Genomic DNA, 21,630 nt, shown 5'->3' with positions numbered 1-21,630 from the left:
CTTCACTATTACCGGTGCTTTCGGAAGCGGAATCCGGGGACTAGTAGTTCCAAAGTAGTTTTATATATTCACTTACTAATAAGATCAATTTAGCAGTAAGTTTTATAAAAATGTGCAAAATGTGAAAAATGCTCATGAAATTGAATATTTTCACTAATCGCGTTGTAATACCGGAACCGGAAATTGGATCTGGATCAACTGTTCGGTGTTTTTTAAAAGAATTCAAGACCTTTTATTTGCTTCTTAGTTTGTGAAAATCGGTTCGGAAATTTCCGAGAAAATTGATTGCATATTTTTTCATAAATTTTTCCGGAAGTCGGATCCAAATGAAACTCAGGAAAATTGTATAAGGTCATAAAACCTTTCATTTAAATCTAAGTTTGTGAAAATCGGTTCAGCCATCTTTGAGAAACGTGTGTGACTATTTTTTTCCTGTTTGTGGTGCATATCACCCTGTAATTTCGGAACCGGAAGTCAGATCCATATGAAATTCAGGAACTTTGTATGACCTTTCATTTGAATCTAAGTTTGTGAAAATCGGTTCAGCCATCTCTGAGAAAATTGAGTGACATTATTTGTCACACACACATACATACATACACACAAACAGACATTTTGTGATCTCGACGAACTGAGTCGAATGGTATATGTCACTCGGCCCTCCGGGTCTCGGTTTAAGAGTCGGTTTTCACAGTGATTGCATAACCTTTCTATATGAGAAAGGCAAAAAATGTTTGAAGTCGTGTAAAATCCAGGTAACAGAAGTTGGGAATTGAAAATTCGACTATGTTCCGTGTGGTAAAATGATTCAAAAAAATCCAGCCGATTCTGAGCTCTTACAGCTGTTACAATTAGTTATTCATCGTCGTAATCTTTGCACCTATTCCTTTCTTCGGATTCCCCGCGCTAGAGCTAAATACAGATTCAACGAGCCCTTTGCTGGCATGTGCCGCGTGTTCAATCATTGTTTCAGTACTTTTGACTTCCATCTATCACGTAATGTTACTCAGAAGCTGTTGGTTGTTTAATTAGAAGGTTGTTGGTTAGGTTTAGTCTAATCAGTATTAGAATAATTTTATTTTAATTGGTATTGATAATATTGAATTAAGTATAAGAAAAATGTGTCATTTGGATAATTGTAATCTGTTGATGCAACAGATGAGGAGGTTTTATGCCTGTTGGAAAGCAAGTTTGACAGAAAATAACTCCAGTGGGCTTTTCCCTGCTCCTAAATAAACAAACAAAAAAATCAGAGATTGAGTCAAAAAGGTCAATTAGTCCGTCGGATTATTTCAACAGGCAATGAAGAGGACCAGACTTCATATCTTCAAGATCAGAAAGGCGTCTAACCGAAGCAATAAACAGAAAACGGTGACCAAATCTTACGACAGGAAGTTGTATCGTGAGTGATGAGCGCTAGTGAAGGGTAATCCGTTCGCGAACGGTTCGAAAGAACAATTTCTTTTTCAAGAATGAATGAACAAAATTTATTTGTTCAAGAACAATAGTCCTTTGGTACGAAACCAACAATGTTATATGAAAGATTAGGAAGAGCAAAGTTCACAAAATAGAGAAGCTCTTCAAAATCGACAAGTATTTGAAGCAAAGCCTTGGTATTACATTCCGTTTGTGAAATTTGGCCTTTCTGTTTCAACAGACTTTGCAACCGATTCATAGCGTAAAGAATCATTGCATGGCAAGTACTACGATCCTACTAACACTAGGAATCCTTCCAGCTCGGTGCTCGAACATACGACATCTGGTTTGTAAGATCAGTGCCCTATGCATTGTGGAGGCTCAAGCAGGATTCGAAAAAAAACTGAATGAAAGCGTGTAAGAAAGATGGCACAATTGTTACAAAAAAAAAAGGGGAACGTGCCACTTGAGCCAATTAGTTCTGATTCCTGAAGTCCGTGCGAGGAGATGCGAGGCATTTAGCCTACGAGAGGATGCTGAATGAATTGATTTTGCAAAAGCCTAGCTAAATAGAGTTTCAAAAGTATCATTTGCATTATTTTTCGAGAGCAGTCCATACAATTGATGTAATGATTCTTCGAAGGTCAGTTCTTGCAATACAAAGATAATTATCCGGAACGAAAAAGTCCTTTTCAGGCCAACAGAACCTTCTTTTCAGGATTCCAACAGAACATTAAGGTATGAGGACAGAGGGTCATGTGTTGAGTTTTAAATCGACCATGTGGCTCGCTCAATTCCCTTTGCGCATCGTATTTCTCTTGTAGTCTCTCGTATATGAGCAAACTGTACCGGGTTGCCAGCATACATTTTATTATTTTGATAAGAAGTTTTATCACATTAATCTATCGCATGGGTTGGACATTACATGGATTCCAATGAACAATGAAAAAATATTCAAGTTTCGCAAAGATTGAATGTCTGTGTGTTTGGCAGCCTTGTCGAGCCAATTTTATTTCTCTCTCCTTTTTCAGAATGCTATCAGGAAACCAAAGCGAAAAAAAAAAATGGCGGATGCATTGAAACTGGCTTTGTTTCACAGGTAAATACAAGACTTTATTTTTATCGCGATAACATATATGTTTTTATGTACTAATCGCATCTAAACTAAATTATCTAGACTTTGTCACGGTAGATTTATGATACAAGCTTTCAAAGCCGAGATATTCGATGAACAAGTAGAGGTATGCATTTCCGAGTGTTCCAATTTTCAGCAGTTCTTCAGTCAGAAAAAAATACAACACGACCGCTCAACTCAATGAATCATTCTGAAAATTTCACAGAATATTCTCAACTGAATTTCGAAGACATTGTCAGGTGGGTTTTTCTATATTCCGCACCGTTTCCAAGAAAATTTAATTTGAAACGGGAAAATAGCAAAAAACCACTTTACGGTACTGTCCTCAGCCCTTAATAACTTATCCAGAAAATTCAACGTAAAAACTGCAAAAACTTGAGTAGTAAAAATGATACTAAGTTCTTCGTTCTATTTCTATTCTATTATTACGGCCTCCCATTTTCACTTTTCCTGTCCAGATTCACTGTTCACGTTCGTTTTTTCTAAGGAAAAACTTTTCCCGCGGCACTTTTCTCCATATTGTTACCATTTACTTTTTCGTGTATCTCTTTTTCTTTTTTCTCCTTCTTTTCACTTTACACTATCTTCCAATATCTTCTGTCTTTTTCTCACAGGTTTTGTATATCTGTTGATTTCTTTCTTATTTGTCCCAGTAGATTCTTGCTAATTGATTCTGCATTATTTTCTTTCACTCGGCTCTCCTTTATTATGTTCTTCTATTTTGCCTTACTTTGTGTTTTCATTTTTGTTCTTTCTTTGTTCTCTCTTTTGCAATTATCACCTCTGTTTTTAATTTTTTGTGTTCATCTATTCATAGCTTCTGATTTTTCTAGTATTTTCTATTTTCTAGTAAACAAAACATCAGAGATGCTGAATCCGTCTGTCAATCCGAAAAAAATGTCTGCGGGCTTCATTTCTCTATAAAGTATGAAACACAAAACCTGTTTGGTGTGCACGAAAATAAAAAGGGGGTCGCCATTTCAAAAGTCGACAAATTTTGACGAAAAGTCTGCAGATTTGCAGATTTGCAGACCTGGCATCTCTGGTGGTCATTGACCTCTCGGGATAGAAAAACTTTCCGACTCTATGTGCGGGGATGAGGGTAGAACACTGGCAGGCTCCGTCCGTTTGTAATTTTTATACTGCAGTCCTTAAAATTTTCAATTTATTTTTAATATTTTGAACTTTTTGTTCAGCTTTTTATTGTTCCATATTCATTACTTTTTATTCCATATTACTAATTCTGCATACATTTTTTTGTTATTCCCTTTTAATTTTTATTCATTCCATATATCACTTTTTATTTTGTTATTTTGTACTCCTAACTTTATCGCGCTTTGCGTTTTATATACTTTTTTCACTCCTTATTCTGAAGAATTTACTTCATTGTTTATATTTTATTCTTTTTCTTAAATTTTCGATATTTTTAACATATTCTGCACTCTTTTTTCCATATTTCATATTGTTTATTTTATTCAATCCTTTCAGTTTCCATGCTTTTAAACATACATACTTCTTATTAGTTTAAACGTTCGACTTTCGACTTTAGACTTTCGACTTTCGGCTTTAGACTTTAGACTTTAGACTTTAGACTTTAGGCTTTAGACTTTAGACTTTAGACTTTAGACTTTAGACTTTAGACTTTAGACTTTAGACTTTAGACTTTAGACTTTAGACTTTAGACTTTAGACTTTAGACTTTAGACTTTAGACTTTAGACTTTAGACTTTAGACTTTAGACTTTAGACTTTAGACTTTAGACTTTAGACTTTAGACTTTAGACTTTAGACTTTAGACTTTAGACTTTAGACTTTAGACTTTAGGCTTTAGACTTTAGACTTTAGACTTTAGACTTTAGACTTTAAACTTTAGACTTTAGACTTTAGACTTTAGACTTTAGACTTTAGACTTTAGACTTTAGACTTTAGACTTTAGACTTTAGACTTTAGACTTTAGACTTTAGACTTTAGACTTTAGACTTTAGACTTTAGACTTTAGACTTTAGACTTTAGACTTTAGACTTTAGACTTTAGACTTTAGACTTTAGACTTTAGACTTTAGACTTTAGACTTTAGACTTTAGACTTTAGACTTTAGACTTTAGACTTTAGAATTTAGACTTTAGACTTTAGACTTTAGACTTTAGACTTTAGACTTTAGACTAACTTTGGGTATTTGTACCCGAAACCCGCTATGAATAGAATATAAATATTGCGAGTAGTGCAGAGCAGGATGCGGTTTCTTTACAGACGATTTAAATGACCAAAAAAATAAGTTTAAATCTGAAAGCAAAAACGTCTTCATACCTTGCATTTGCTATGGAACAGATGGCAACATTTTATACGTAAAGTTGCTCGAAATAGCATCCAAACCATTTTACAACCGAGTTCAGTTCATTAATCCCATCGGCCAACAGACAACTTTCCAACTGAATTGAAATGCACAGACGTTGCGGCAATTCGGCATCCGAATCCGGGTCAGTCGTCTGTTAACTACTTATGACAACCCATTGCCAATATCCGTCGGGACGCACATAACAGCGTTTCATCCTGTCACTTGTCTACGTACAAATTCGCCGGATAGTGACGGTAGTGCACTTCTATGTACGTGTACCTTCGCCGGAGCCTGTCCTCATTCGCCGAGGTTTGGTCCGATTTCGAGCACTGCGTTATGACAATCTCACAACTTTTCCTCCACCAAGATGGCGAAGAAGAAGAAGATGGGGAACAAGCGGGGGCGTAATTATACAGTTCGACTCGACGTTTCCATCCCTCGCTCGGAGTGAGTGTCTGAGGAATCCCAATGAAGTTATTCACGTGATAGGTGCAATTCAACTGGAAGTACCACGTGAAATAGCAGCCGGGACACCGATTTGTCTGGGCGCTCCGGCTTAATGGGAGTCCCATCAAGTGACATCGGCATATGGAAATGGCTGCGAGCTTCGAAGCTCTGGCACGACCATGCACCGGTTTGCCCGGTAATCCAACAGTGATGCAAAACATCTCCAGTATCCCGACCGAAATTTCCCGGACCTTCCCAGGCTCCGGTCTGTTTCCGGCAGGTATCGAATTTCTAGAGGGAAAACTTTCGCTGTTGTTTGCCAAATCGAACCAGGAATCGGATTCCAGTTAGGTCGACATCCAGTGGTCCGGTGAAGGTGAAGGAAATGGAAGGAAATCAAGATTCGATTTGGAGTTTAATGAGCGGCTGGAATGGATTATTCAAGTCGATTGATTTTGATTGTTGTGTTAGTCACACACACACAGAAGACTTTTAGAATGTGTTCCCGAAGAGTGATGCAATTTTGGAACGTCACCGTCAGCTCGGAGAAGTAATACGATCAAAATGTGCGGTCAGGTTGATCCGGCTTAGATTTTTCAACCGTTGACGATTAATGGCGGTACGGAACCGAAGCGATGCTGGGCTGCGTGTTGCCGGCATATGTACAATCCGTAGGTAGATCAGGCCGGATCAGAATGCCGACCGATGGACTCTTCGTACGGCCCCGCACGAATGCCGATATTCATCATTCGGAGGAAACTAATCGAATTCGATTATCACCGTTGTCCGTAGTTGGGTCAATATTGAATCACAAAAGAGTGATTCCACCGGGTTCGATTGAGGCGGAGATGGTGGTGAAGGTGGAAGCGATGTCCGCGCCGATGTTCGGTTCGACACACGCTGAGTGGATGAATGAAAACTGATGCCCGCCGGTGTCAAGTCAATTACGTTTTATTTCTTTCGGAATTGATAAAATCCATCTGTATCGGATGCCCTCTGCACACGTCGGGCATATTTTCTGAATATTTATTCGATCCTGACCCGGTGAGTGCACGGAAATTATTTTGCGTTGGGTGTCATATATTAAAAATAAAAAAATAATATGCACAAACATGAAGGGAGAAAGGAGGTAAAGATGAGCTGGGTGAGTGTCGAATAACAGGTTTACATTATTGTCGAATTATACCACAGCAATTTGGGGACCCTATACATTATAATCACAAGCATGTGGCGGTCTTACACAACGGTTTTCGAATTCAACAATAATTCGAGTTCAGATGAAAGAGTCAAAGAGTCAAAGAGTCAAAGAGTCAAAGAGTCAAAGAGTCAAAGAGTCAAAGAGTCAAAGAGTCAAAGAGTCAAAGAGTCAAAGAGTCAAAGAGTCAAAGAGTCAAAGAGTCAAAGAGTCAAAGAGTCAAAGAGTCAAAGAGTCAAAGAGTCAAAGAGTCAAAGAGTCAAAGAGTCAAAGAGTCAAAGAGTCAAAGAGTCAAAGAGTCAAAGAGTCAAAGAGTCAAAGAGTCAAAGAGTCAAAGAGTCAAAGAGTCAAAGAGTCAAAGAGTCAAAGAGTCAAAGAGTCAAAGAGTCAAAGAGTCAAAGAGTCAAAGAGTCAAAGAGTCAAAGAGTCAAAGAGTCAAAGAGTCAAAGAGTCAAAGAGTCAAAGAGTCAAAGAGTCAAAGAGTCAAAGAGTCAAAAAGTCAAAGAGTCAAAGAGTCAAAGAGTCAAAGAGTCAAAGAGTCAAAAAGTCAAAGAGTCAAAGAGTCAAAGAGTCAAAGAGTCAAAGAGTCAAAGAGTCAAAGAGTCAAAGAGTCAAAGAGTAAAGAGTAAAGAGTAAAGAGTAAAGAGTAAAGAGTAAAGAGTAAAGAGTAATATAAATATAAATATATAATATAATATAATATAAACTTGGAATCGTTTCACAAAAAAAGATTCCACTGTAATCAAAAATACTTATATAATGATGACATTCTTTTTAAAATCATGAAGCAAAACATGATGTACGGAAGATGTAAGGTGGATGAAATAGGATTAAATAAAAGTTTAGTTTAGGTTTCTTATTAGATCTTGTTCAAGACTATTTGGTTTTGATCACGATTAAGTGAATCGATAGAAATTCGTGTACCTCTTTGCAAGTATATTATTTGTTTACGTTTCGTCTTTGACTCATCAGTGCATAGCAGGTCAAATTGAACTGTCTTATGCAAAACTCGGCAGTTCAATTTGAACCGCTAAGCATTTTGTAAGTAGCAGAAACTTTGCGTCTGCTTAGCGGTTCAAATTGAACTGCGGAGTTTTGCATAAGGCAGTTCAATTTGAACTGCTATGCACTGATGAGTCAAAGACGAAACGTAAACATATCAAAATCGGTTATGTGCCCTAGCACAAAATTTGGCTAACCCCTGAATGAAGTATATTATGATTTCAAAAGCAGGACAAAAAAGTTTCAAGCGTCATATAAAATCGCATAATTTTTGCAACCGATGTAACATGGACGGAGAGATCGGAAAACTTCTAACATCGCTTGGAACCTGAAAAGTAAATATCCTACAACGCAAAAGTTAACCTTCGCCTCGGAGAGGATGGTAGAATCGACGGTAGAACCGAACCCGTTTCAAGACAGTCTCGTAGCGAAAACTATGTCCATAACTTTGAAGGGGGAAATCAATTTATAGCCAGTTCATCACGAAGGTTAGGATCGTCGCGACTTGTGTTTTTTTTTTGTTCCCGGACTTCCCCCGACTGCCATCGTTATAAATATCGATAAGAATCATGTTCCTTGCCATTCTGAAGGTTCAATCGACAGTCGCCGTGGCCAAGCAAACCATTCCAAGCTGACATCAGCACCGAACCGCCGAAGCTACGCCGAAGGAATGGAGTGTCCATTTGTGTGAACTTTTCCAACCAGGTGCCGGAGTTCTTTCGATTGGAATGTCTTTGATAGCTGAAGGAGAATGAGCCGAGGATTGAAAACGTGACAGGGTCAGCAGCAGTTTCTTCGACGGAACAGTTCTGTTCGAAGCTGTGTCTTCAGTCTCACCACTAGTTGACATCCCGGGGGCAATGGGAGACTGAGACTTCACTGTCATTCTTCGCGATTTGAATCTCGATTCCTGCTATATTGGAGAAATCGAACATTAAGTGCAGTATAAAAATTCATTTTTCCAGCTGATTGCCAGTATCTTCTCATGATTGATCACGCCTTAGAAGTCTCAGCAGTTCATTTTCACTTGTTCGGTGAGTTAAAAATCACTGGTCGGAACTGAAGGTCAACTTCAACTTCTACATTGGAATGCAATACCGAAGATTACTGCCGTTGAATTACCGTTTATTTTTTTTTGCGTTTGTAGCTTCGTCGAGAATATATAATCAATTCCGACGCTGTCCGGGAACCTGTCTGAAAGCTTTTAACACCATTCGATGGACACACAGAATCGATGCGGTGTTGCCTGAGAACTGGAATTGATTGAGTGCAGAATATCGATCGTTAACACCTAAGCTCTCGTTCGATGCGTGCACATGTTGTGATGAAGAAAATGTGGAGCTATTAATTTTCCAGTTGAATTCCAGGATTCGGTTTGGAAAGGAAATGCTCACAAACAAAACCTGTTCCATTCCACCTAACCCGAGTGTGCTGGACAGTTAAGTAAGAGCATCCACTCTTAATACAATTGTGTTAAGCTTCTTAGTGAAATTTCGTTAGTTTGCATGAAATATTATATGATAGAAATTTGAACGTTCTCATTGATTGTTGGACCAATTAAAGCTTCTTTACAAGCTACAAATTTTGGTTCAATGGAAAGAGAGAGTTGGAAGAACAAAATAAGAAATGAAAGAATACAATTGAAATGTGAACCAAATTGGAAAAGGGCATAGGAAAATGTAAGAGAAGAAACTACATGGAAAATATTATTTATAATCATTTAATACTACTATCTAAGATAAGAAGAGATGGAGGAAATATGAAAAAATGATACTAAATAATGAACAATGATCGAGAAAAAACGAAGAAACTACCAGTTTTCTTAATTTTTCGTTTCAACTTTGACTCGCCATTGCATTCGCAGTTTCTGCTGCGGTTGTGGCGCTAGCAGTTCAACACAAACTGCTAATGCACTGATGAGTTGAACACGAAACGTAGAAACGAGAGAACATCTGTTCCAGTGCAGTTTTTGATTTCGGTTAACCGCATCCGTCTACAAAGTCTACATAAAAGTAAACACGTATCTTAGATTTCATGCAACTTTTGGGTGATAATTTGAATGGACTTTTAAAAATAGGGAATCCAAAAAATAAAAATGGCAAGAAGAGGAAAAGTGAAAAAAACATAAAAATCGGGCAAGGAAAATAAGATGAATTAGGAAGTTCATTGAACGAAGAAGAACGAGGATAAAAAAAACAAGAACAATTCGCGAGAAAACCGAACAACTGAAAGGAGAAAAAGATTTAAAAGAAATATAAAAGTATGATTAATGAAATAGGATAAAAGAAATAACATATTTAGATAATTTTGAGAATTCCTAGATTTTCAGAATAAGCACCTGAACTCTTGATCAAAATTTTGGGATGAAAACGATTTACATAAGGAAAAAGCAAAACAAAATACCAAATCGGAGGAAAATGCGAAATGAAGATAAAAAATGAAGAAATGGAAAAGAATATAGAATGTTCCGAAGAAATTAAAGGCAGCGAGAAGAAAGCAAAATTCATTTTTTTTAAATCGACTTTGAGACTTAGAGAACTGTGTAACTTCATGAATCCGCGAAGAAAAAATGTTTTTATTTTTGATAGCAGAATTCCAAGAAAAAATCACGACATAACTTCAAGAATTTTTTTTAAATCGACTTCTTTTTGAAATAAATCGAAAATTTTCCTAGTGTTGACTGAAAAAGACCTCAGTTAATTTACAAATGGAAAACAGAAGTAGGAAGTTCATTGAACGAACAACAACGAGGAACAAAAAGTAAGAAAAAGTTGCGAAAAAATTACAAAACTAATTAACTGAAAAGGAAAAAAGATCAAAAAGAAGGATAAGAGCATGGTTAAAGAAATAGGAAAAAAAGAATTACAATTTGGAAAATTTCTAGATTTCCAAAACGAAAATAAGATGAGAAAGATGGGTGAAAGGGAAAGAGCAAAACAAAATACCAAATCGGAGGAAAATGCCAAATAAAGAGCGAGGAAAAAAAGATCAAAGAAAATAACAACTAGGAAACAAGAAGATAGAAAAAAAGATAAGGAAAAGAATGTATAATGTTATGAATAAATGAAAGGCAGCGGAAGAGAAGTAATAAATGAAAGGCAGCGGAAGAGAAGTAGAACATAACTTAAAAACGAGGTAAATGAAAACGGGGAGCTAAAGCAAGTAGGAAATAGAACGAAGAAAAAAGAAGCAACAAATAATGATGGTAATAATAATAATAATAATAATATTAATAATAATAATAATAATAATAATAATAATAATAATAATAATAATAATAATAATAATAATAATAATAATAATAATAATAATAATAATAATAATAATAATAATAATAATAATAAAAATAATAACACAGAAAAAATGACTCGATAATGACAAACAAAATTTCCTTTAACAATAAATGCCGAAGGCAAATTGTGCTAATAATTTTCCTCAAATAGCTATAAAAACAAATTACAACAGATTTGTGGATTTCCAACGTCTCTATTTTGCGTCGTCACTTCAAAGGAAGGTTTCAATTTTTTAACAATCATCATCTGTGCACATCCGGAACCGGAAGTCGTATTTACATGAAACTGTCCATTTGAATCTAAGTTGGCGAAAATCGGTTCAACCGCAACGCGAAGGGTGAGGGCATGTTTTTGAAGAGTCGATATTCATAGTGATGATATTGCGTTTCTGTATGAGAAAAGTAAAAGGGAAATAAGCGATGAGAACATATACGAACAGAAAGAAATGAGGTGTAAAGAAAAACGAAAGTAAGAGATAAACGAAGAATCAAGAAACGCAGAAATAGGTTTAACAAAGGTAGGCTAGAATACAAAAATACACTTAAAACATATTAAAGAAGAAAGAAAAAGAAAAAAAAAAACAAACAAACAAGACAAAGGTGAATTAGCAAAAATTAGCAGCGTGTAGTAAATAAAAGTAAATGAGGGTAATTAAGAATGAAGAATATAACAGAAAAAAAAAACAAACTAGACAATAAGACAAAATAGAGGAAAAATGAAAAGATGGAATGAAAAAGCAAGAATACAGAAAAAAATGAAACGAAGGAACATAGGGAAAGGAATTAGATAATAAATATGACGAATGAATATTTGAGGAGGATGATAAAAAAAACCAGAACTAAATATATTATATAAAAAACAGATAGAAGAGAAAAGTTTGAAAGAAGTCAATGAGAAGTAAGAGTGTAAAATCAAAGAAAACAAAAAATAACACTAACTAAGATTAGATAAGCATGGAAAGAAAATTGGGACAAGGAAGCGAGTTTTTTTTACTTGAGGACTGCGAAGTGTTTTGAAACAGAAAGGCCTAATTTCACAAAAGGAAAGCAATGCCAAGACTTTGCTTTCGAAATTCACACGAAAGAAATCAAAAATTAACTAGAAGAAGAAAGAAACAGAAAATGGAAATAGAAAAATAAAAAATATTTAATATAAAGAATGCATAATACAGAGAGTGACGGAATAAACATTAGTGTTGAAGGAAAAAGATTGTAGGAAGAATAAAACTAGCTATATCTACGTTAACTTTTATATTGTCTCCAGACGTACTCTGGAATCAGTTTTTTTAAAGGCATAAGTCATAAAACTAATAGTAGAAGAAAGCAGACAGAAGACAGAAGACAGAAGACAGAAGACAGAAGACAGAAGACAGAAGACAGAAGACAGAAGACAGAAGACAGAAGACAGAAGACAGAAGACAGAAGACAGAAGACAGAAGACAGAAGACAGAAGACAGAAGACAGAAGACAGAAGACAGAAGACAGAAGACAGAAGACAGAAGACAGAAGACAGAAGACAGAAGACAGAAGACAGAAGACAGAAGACAGAAGACAGAAGACAGAAGACAGAAGACAGAAGACAGAAGACAGAAGACAGAAGACAGAAGACAGAAGACAGAAGACAGAAGACAGAAGACAGAAGACAGAAGACAGAAGACAGAAGACAGAAGACAGAAGACAGAAGACAGAAGACAGAAGACAGAAGACAGAAGACAGAAGACAGAAGACAGAAGACAGAAGACAGAAGACAGAAGACAGAAGACAGAAGACAGAAGACAGAAGACAGAAGACAGAAGACAGAAGACAGAAGACAGAAGACAGAAGACAGAAGACAGAAGACAGAAGACAGAAGACAGAAGACAGAAGACAGAAGACAGAAGACAGAAGACAGAAGACAGAAGACAGAAGACAGAAGACAGAAGACAGAAGACAGAAGACAGAAGACAGAAGACAGAAGACAGAAGACAGAAGACAGAAGACAGAAGACAGAAGACAGAAGACAGAAGACAGAAGACAGAAGACAGAAGACAGAAGACAGAAGACAGAAGACAGAAGACAGAAGACAGAAGACAGAAGACAGAAGACAGAAGACAGAAGACAGAAGACAGAAGACAGAAGACAGAAGACAGAAGACAGAAGACAGAAGACAGAAGACAGAAGACAGAAGACAGAAGACAGAAGACAGAAGACAGAAGACAGAAGACAGAAAACAAACTCTGTTTGAGTTATCTTTTTAGCTGATGTTTGCAACAACATTTCAATGAAAGTTTCTTGCAGTAGTTAATATCTTATGTGTTGTTTTTGCTTGGTTGGCTGGCGGTTGTTGTATTTTGCTCGTATTTTTTCAGCTTTTGACATTTTTTTTCGTTTTTTTTACACCCGCATCATTGAGCTTGTGCATTATAATTTGCCATTACGCCCTACAGATGACATCAATCAACTCGCACAATAACCGGATTCAGTCTCATAATAAACCTGCCATCATGCCTGGAAATTACCATACCAACGGGACGGTTGATCATTTCAATGGTTTTAAACGCGTTTCGCACCAATTCGCCAACTCTGCTATCGATCCGGAATCCGGACAATAAATGTAATGGCTTCATACCGATAGCGACCGGATAGGGCAGGATACTGTGGGTTGCTAGTGCGTGAATCCTGTAGCAAAGCGGCTTAAAAAATTCATCCCGTGAGAAGACTTCGTGGTTTGAGCCGATAACCGAGAGCGGAGAAGCGGCGGATCGGTTTCACCCCTCCTCAAACAATCGGCAATGGTTGGATCAGAACAATGCATTCCAATGAGGAAGGGTGGATGGACTGCGAAATCCTTTCCTGCCAGTCACCAAGTTGCCATAGCTGTTGTTGTTCATCGTTGTTATTGCTAAAAATAAACTACCCGGTCCGCGATATCGATGACTTGTCATATTGGAACTCGGGTTGCGATGCACGAGCATGGAAAGAGTTATTTTATTGGTACATATTATTTTTTTCCCTTGTCTATCCGTGCATGCCAGTGATTCATATTAAACCATGTGAAGAGGAGAGTGTGTTGCAGAATCAACCTTCTCCAGCTGATTGTATGAGGTGTCACACACGCACACACACACACCGGAATCAGGAGGCACCGTTTCCTACTCAAACTTTCCTGTACGCCTCGAGTGCAGTGATGGCAGAAGCTAATAAAGGCACCGGGGAAAAGAGTAACGCTGTGGGAAATGTGTGACAGGTGCGTTCCAGACCGTATTGTTTAGCGAAAGTGTTGAAAGGACCATCGGTGAAACATTCACATACACATATACACACACACGAACGCACATAGACGAACAGAAGCAAGATCAAGCGTGAGGGCAACTGTGAGTGCTCTTTTTCAAGAGACATTCTGTTCTAGGGATGTCAACGCGTAGACAAAATACTGTCAGTTAAATCGGATTTTCCAACGATCATTCGGGCTTCTATTAATAGTTTCGTCTCAATGATGGAATTTTCAGTAGTGGTCATGTCTTGCAACAATAATGCTCCTGGGTTAGACAGACAAACATGCTTGTTAAAATTATTAAACAAGTTCACATGGCCTTTCTTCATGACAAAAACAAAAAAGTAAGAACTCGATCCGTTCCATTCAAAACTGTGCCAGAATCCTGAATTGTGAAACTGTAATTGAATGTTGTAACTAAAATTTAGGGTCAGATCAGGTTTCAGAACTCAGATGCAGAATTTAGGTACAGAATGCTGTCCCCAAAGTCAGAACTCCAGAACTCTGGGACTGGGACTGAGCCCTGGAATTCTGTTCCAGACCCAATTCTTGTTCAAGAAATCAGTTTCCAAAATTAAAGTCCACAATTCAGTTACAGAACTAGAACTGAAATCTGGAGTGAAAGTGCAAATTCAGACAAGAACCCTTGTTCAGAATTAGAATTCAAGTCCAGATTCAAGCTTCAGAATTCAGTTCCAGCTCCAGAATCCGATTCCAGTCCCAGAATCAAATTCCGAAATTTAGTTCTCAAATTTTGAAAGTTGAACTGGATCCGTGAACCGAATTTTGAAACTTGATTCTGGAACTAAATCGAGACCCAGAGTCAAGTTTCCGAATTCAGTTCCCATTCCAGAAATCAATCCCAGTGGCAGGGCTCACGTTTAGTTTCAGGATTCAGTTCCAGAATTCAGTTCCTGAATACTCAAACTGAAACTGAACTTTTGGATCAGAATTCTGAAACTAATGGCGTTTTTCATTGAAAAACACTGGTGGCGTGGATTGCTCTGGTTTTGCGCTTTCGAGCAGAAATCGCAATGAAACACCGTCAGTATGTTGCATTTCTGCTCGAAAGTGCAAAACCAGAGCAATCCACGCCACCAGTGTTTTTCAATGAAAAACGGCATAAAATTCAAATCAGAACCAGATATATGCACCGAAATTCAGTTCCAAAGTCCAGGCCCATAAACCAGTTACTAGAGAACGTGTCACAATATCAATATCGTCAGCGAAGCCAAAAAGTTGTACGGACTTTCGGAAGATCGTGCCTCTCGTGTCGATCCTCGCTCTTCGAATCACACCTTCCAAGGCAATATTGAACAAGATTCAAGAAAGTCCATCACCTTGCCGTAGCCCTCTCCGAGATTTGAAGGGACTCGAGAGCGTCCCAGATAGTTGGACGTAGCACATCACTCTATCCATCGTTGCTTTGACCAATCGCGTCAGTTTATCCGGGAAACCGTATTCGTGCATGATCTGCCATAGCTGTTCTCGATCGATTGTGTCGTATGCCGCTTTGAAGTCAATGCGTGATGCGTGGGTACGTTGTATTCACGACACTTCTGGAGTACTTGTCTTATCGCGAATATGTGATCCGTAGTGGCGCGGGCTCCAGTAAATCCCGCTTTTTGCGGCCCTACGAATTCCTTAGCTATTGGTGACAGACGACGGCAAAGAATTTGGGAGAGTACCTTGTAGGCGGCGTTCAGCAATTTGATTGCGCTGTAATTGCAACAATCTAGCTTATCGCCCTTTTTGTAGACGGGACATACCACTCCATCCATCCATTCCTGCGGTAGAACCTCCTCCTCCCAAATCCTAGGAATCATCCAGTGCAGCGCTCTAGCCAGTGCCTCTCCTCCATGTTTGAGCAGCTTGCCTGGTAACTGGTCATTGCCCGCGGCTTTGTTGTTCCTCAGCTTGCCGATCTCCTCGATTATCTCCGGCAGATCAGGGGCTGGGAATCTGTCGTCGGCTGAGCGTGCACCCAGATTGATTCCTGTACCGTTCTCTGTATCTTGTGCTTCATCATTCAGAAGCTCATTATAATACTGCTTCCACCTGTCGATCAACTCACGTTCGTTCGTGAGAAGGTTACCACTGGTATCTCTGCACATTTCGGCCTGTGGCGTGTAGCCTCTACGTGAGCGGTTCACCTTTTCATAGAACTTCCGTGTGTCATTTACATTTGTACCGCGCACAGCTGTTCCATCGCTTCGCGATCTTGGTCTTCCTGGTGGCGCTTTTTCTTCCGGTAAACCGTGTTCTGTCTGTTCCGCACCTGTCTGTATCGTTCCTCGTTCGCTCTAGTGCGGTGTTGCAGCATCGTCGCTCTTGCTGCATTCTTCTCTTCGACCTTGCTGACATTCGCCTTCAAACCAGTCCTTTCCTCGATTCGATAACCTCGTACCTAGAACGGTTGTAGCAGTGCTACTCACGGCGGACCTTATGTTCCTCCAGCCGTCTTCAAGAGTCGCCGCGCCAAACTGCTCTTCCGTTGGTCGCATTTGCTCCAGTTGTTGCGCGTATTCCTCTGCTGTACGAATGCTACGTAGCTGCTCGAGATTGAGATTGAGTCCCGGCTGCAAAGATTATTCATCGTTGGCCGTTGTCGTTTGTTACCGCGTGCAGGCTCTCCAACCCGATCACGGGCCTATACATTGCCTCCCGGCCTATCTGAGCATTCATGTCGCCGATGACGAGTTTTACATCCCGCCGTGGGCAGCTGTCGTAGGTTTGTTCCAGCTGCGCGTTAGAATGCTTCCTTCTCGTCATCGGGTCTCGTCTCATGTGGGCAGTGCACGTTGATGATGCTGTAATTGAAGAAACGGCCCTTGATCTTCAATACGCACATTCTATCACTGATTGGCTGCCACCCAATCACGCACTGGCGCATCTTGCCCAGCACTACAAATCCCGTTTCTAGAACGCTGGTTGTCCCACAGCTCTGGTAGAAGGTAGCCGCTCGATGCCCACTTTTTCACACCTTCTGTCCCGTCCAATAAAGTTCCTGCAGTGCTACGACATCGAAGCCGCGGATTTGAAGCTCATCATTCAGCATTCGGTCGTATCCTGGGAAGCCAAGCGATTTGCAGTTCCATGTGCCAATCAGGAATCAGAACAAATTGGCTCAAATGGCACGTTCCCCTTGATATTTGGAGATTTGTGCCTTTGCCGCTGTTTCGAGCCGCCCCAACATGGGGAACAGACGCTCGGGTAGACTCGCTCTCTGTAAAGAGAAGGCAAGCCCCCCCTTCCCTGTCAGCATACGACCAAGGTCCCACCGGGGTTGGTTACCCGTACCCCAACCAGCACCGTGGGGAGGTAGGGATAGGAGTTACTGGACAAGAGGCTAAGAACCACATTGGGGCCTGAATTGCGCATTGTCCAGTCGTTTACCAATCGAGTGCCCTTCTTTTATTTATTTTGCACATTTTACTCCTTAACTCCGGAACCATATGGAATGAAATAGCAGGTTCAAATGAAAGGCATTTAATTTGAATCGAAGGTAAAGAAAATCGGTTGAGCAGTGTCTGAGAAAATTGAGTGCACTTTTTTTTCAAAAATTTTTACGCATTTAACCTCTTTACTCCCGAACCGGAAGATCAGTCCGAGTAGAACTCAATAGCAGACTTTTCATTTGAATCTGAGTTTGTGAAGATCGATCCAGTCATCTCTGAAAAATGGAGTGCCCATTTTTGTTACGTACACACATGCAAGCACACACACAGACATTTTGCGTACTCGACGAACTGAGTTAAATGGTATAGGACAACCGGTCCTCTGGATCTCGGTTCAAATGTCGATTTTCACAATGATTGCATAGCAAAAATTCGTTAGAATTACCCGGAATTAATTTTTTACGTGTACCTTGAAAATATTTTCCTTGGTGTCTATGAAATTATTGTTTCTTTCATCATAAAGGAAAACTACGCATTCACTGTGAAAACCGGCTATCGAACCGAGGTTTCAGATTAGTTGATGACCAAATACGTTGATTTCGGGCATACCAAATCTCAGTTCTCGATTTCGGAAGTACACCCAAACCTCCGTTTACGAACATTTTTTATACATTACCTCTTTTTACGTAACTCTTTTTACGAACCAAATCCCAAATAACGTAAACTTTTTTTACGAACCTGCTTCGTAAACAAACGTTTTGGCATACATCGAAAGCGATTTCCGGCTTATTTATATTCCATGGAAACTACTACAATATGGGTATTTTTGGAACGGGTTTAAAGCGTAGATTCCGGAAAATGATGTTTAGGTGGTTCTGAAATTCAAGATGGCGACATCCGGTTTCTTTATATTCCTAGCAAACCCTTACAATATGGGTTTTTTTTTCGGAAAGAATTAGATTTCAAAACGATCACAAACATTTTTCTCTGAAAATATCCATATTGTGAGTATTTTCAAAAAATATTAATAGACCGGAAGTCGTCATCTTGAATTTCAGAACCACCTCAAACATAGTTTTCCGACATCAACTCATCAATCTCGTTCCAAAAATACCCACATTGTAAGGGTTTTCAAGGAATTTCAAGAAACCGGAAGTCGCCATCTTGAATTTCAGAAAATACCCATATTGTTAGGAGTTTAAAGCAATATCAAACCGGAAGCCGCCATCTTGGAATTTAAAAAGAGCGCAAACTTCATTTTCTTGCACTGACTCTTCACATCCGTTTCGAAAATAGCCATATGATGGGCGTTTTTCACATTCATTACACAAAACTTGTCTTACGAAGTAAATTCCAAATAACGTAAACTTTTTCTACGAACCAAATCCAAAATAACGTGAACTTTAAACTTTTTACGAACTACCTCATTTTACAAACCCCCGCTTAGTTCGTAAATCGAGGTTTCGGTGTACCAGAAAAAGTGAGCTTATGCTCCAAGCTACCGGAAGCTACTTCAATTTCTCAAGAACGGTTGAATCGATTTTCACAAACTTAAATTCAAATAAAGGGTATCATGGTTCCATAAGTTTATGTAGAATTTTGTGCGGATCTGATCGATCCGTTGCCGAAATTATAGGATTAAGAGTGCTTTAAATTGCAACCCATCATTCTGAGCGACGGTTCAAAGATTTTCTAAATTAAGATTTGAAGGTTATGTCAGTTGCTGACCAAACGAACCGATTTCGGCTGTTTCGGTTCTCAGTTCCTGGTTCCGAAGGAATCGGAAACAGTTGTCGAGAGTTCAGAAACGAAACTCACTTCGATTTCTCACAGACCTTTGAACCGTTTTTGAAACTTAGGCTCATTGAAAGGTATTTGATTCCAAAGATTACTAAAATACAGGAAAATATAGGTTGAAACGGTATTAAAATTTCAAACCGTTATTTAGAGCGACAATACAAAAGAGAAAAAATCTTCTAAATTTGAATCAAAATTCAAAAGGTTATGCTTGTTTTTGCTCATAGGCAGTCTTTTTCTCTTATACAGGAAAAGAAAAGTTTTTCAAGGAACCCGTTAGTAATGTTGATGAAAATACTAGCCTAGTCCCGGAGAATTTCGTCCCTCCCAGAATTCATATCTGGATTCAAATTTTTTCTTGCAATCGTCTTCACTCGAATTTAAACTGCATATCATGCCTAATCTTGTGTTAGAGCTGTGTCTATCACAAGCTTAGGATGGCGAAATGGTAGCGATGGGGAGTCCTGTCTATGAGTGTATCTTTTTCCAAAAAAATCATATTTTCTGTGAGTTTCTCATTCATTTGGGGTATCTAATATATGTTTCCACTCAGTCATTGCAAAAACTAAACTTAGTTATGGCAACTTTACGTCGAAACAACTGAAAATTAATCTATATATATAAAAATGGATGTAAGTTTGTATGTTTGTAACGCCATAACTTCGGAACTACTGAACGAATTGCCACCAAATTTGGCACAGGTACTTCTTGAATTTCAGAGATGGTTTAAGAAGTATTATTATAGGGGGGGGGGAGCGTAGCAAGTGTCATAAACTAGGGGAGGTCATGGAAAAATTAATATAACTTGACTAAAATCGATACGTTCTAAAGACCATAGAAACATTTTGCATACCTTAGATATGACTATACGAAGGGTGGACGTAGCAAGTACCTTTAAAATGGGGGGTGTAATGTTTGTAATGGCATAACTCCGAAATTACTGAATGGATCGAATCAAGCTATCAAACTTGGCACATGTACTTCTTACTCTTCAGAGATGGTCATAAGCTTATTTTCATGGGGGAGGGAGCGTAGCAACTGTCATTGACAAGGAGGGGTCATAAAAAAAACTTGACGAAAATCGATATATTTTGAAAACTTAGAAACATTTTGCATATCGTAGATATGATTTTATAGGGGATGGATGTAGCAAGTGCCTTTAAAAAGGGAGGTATAATGTTTGCAATGGCATAACTTCGAATCTACTTAACGGATTACTATCAAACCTGGCTCTTCAGAGATGGTTATAAGAATATTTCCATGGAGGAGGGAGCGTAGCAAATGTCCTTAACAAAGGTAGTCATAAAAAATTCATCTAATTTGACGAGAATCGGTACTTTTTGAAGACCGTAGACACTTTTTGCACAACTTAGATATGATTATAAGGATATTCTGTGGGGAGAGAGTGTAGTAAGTGCCTCTAAAAAAGGAGTGTAGTGTTCGTAACGGCATAACTCCGGAACTATTTCACGAATTGCTATAAAATTTGCCAGTTATTTCTTTCTCTTCAGAAATAGTCATAAAGGCATTTTTATAAGGGAGGATTCGTAACAAGTATCATTAACAGGCTATGGAACAAATCATAAAATTTTACCAGAATCGAGAATTTTTGAAGATCATGCAAACAGTTTTCATACCTTAGAAATGATATATATGGGGGTGGATGCAGCAAGTGCCTTAAAAAAGGGGGATGTAACGGCATAACTCCGAAACTGCTGAACGGATTGCTATCACACTTGGCACAGAATATTTTTGCTGTTCATAGATAGTTGTAAGGGTATTTTTATGGAGAGGGAGCGTAGTAAGTATCCTTAACAGGGGTCATGAAAAAATTATTTTAATTTGACGAGAATCGATACTTTTTGAAGACCATAGATATTTTTTGCGCAACTTAGATATGATTATAAGGGTATTCGTATGGAGTGGATGTAGTACGTCCCTCTAAAAAGGAGATGAAATGTTTGTAACGGCATAACTCTGGAACTACTGAACGGATTGCTATCAAAATTGGCAAAGATACTTCTTGCTCTTCAGAGACGATCATTAGAGAATTTTCAGGGGGAGAGTGTGTAGCAAGGGGGGGGGGGGGTGTAGAGGGTTAATGACGAAATTTATATAATTTGAAGAGAATCGACATTTAAACTAGAAGAAGGGTTTTTGAAACTAAATGCTCATCTCCCATTTTTTGTAAAATAAGAGAGTACAAGAATTTCAAGGTCGTAGTAAATAGTATTGCTATTCTTAATTCGAGTGCAACGCAATTTTCTTTAAATAGTTTCAAAGGATCTGGTTCCATTTTGCCGGGAAATTCACAGAGCTAAGGGAAAATAATCTTTATCTGTCTATGAACGCGAGTGTATTTA

Source organism: Malaya genurostris, chromosome 1, assembly GCF_030247185.1.
Source record: "Malaya genurostris strain Urasoe2022 chromosome 1, Malgen_1.1, whole genome shotgun sequence".
NCBI classification, from domain to species: Eukaryota; Metazoa; Arthropoda; class Insecta; order Diptera; family Culicidae; genus Malaya; species Malaya genurostris.
The sequence above is the reverse complement of the archived record's forward strand: the minus strand, read 5'-3'. Positions refer to the sequence as shown.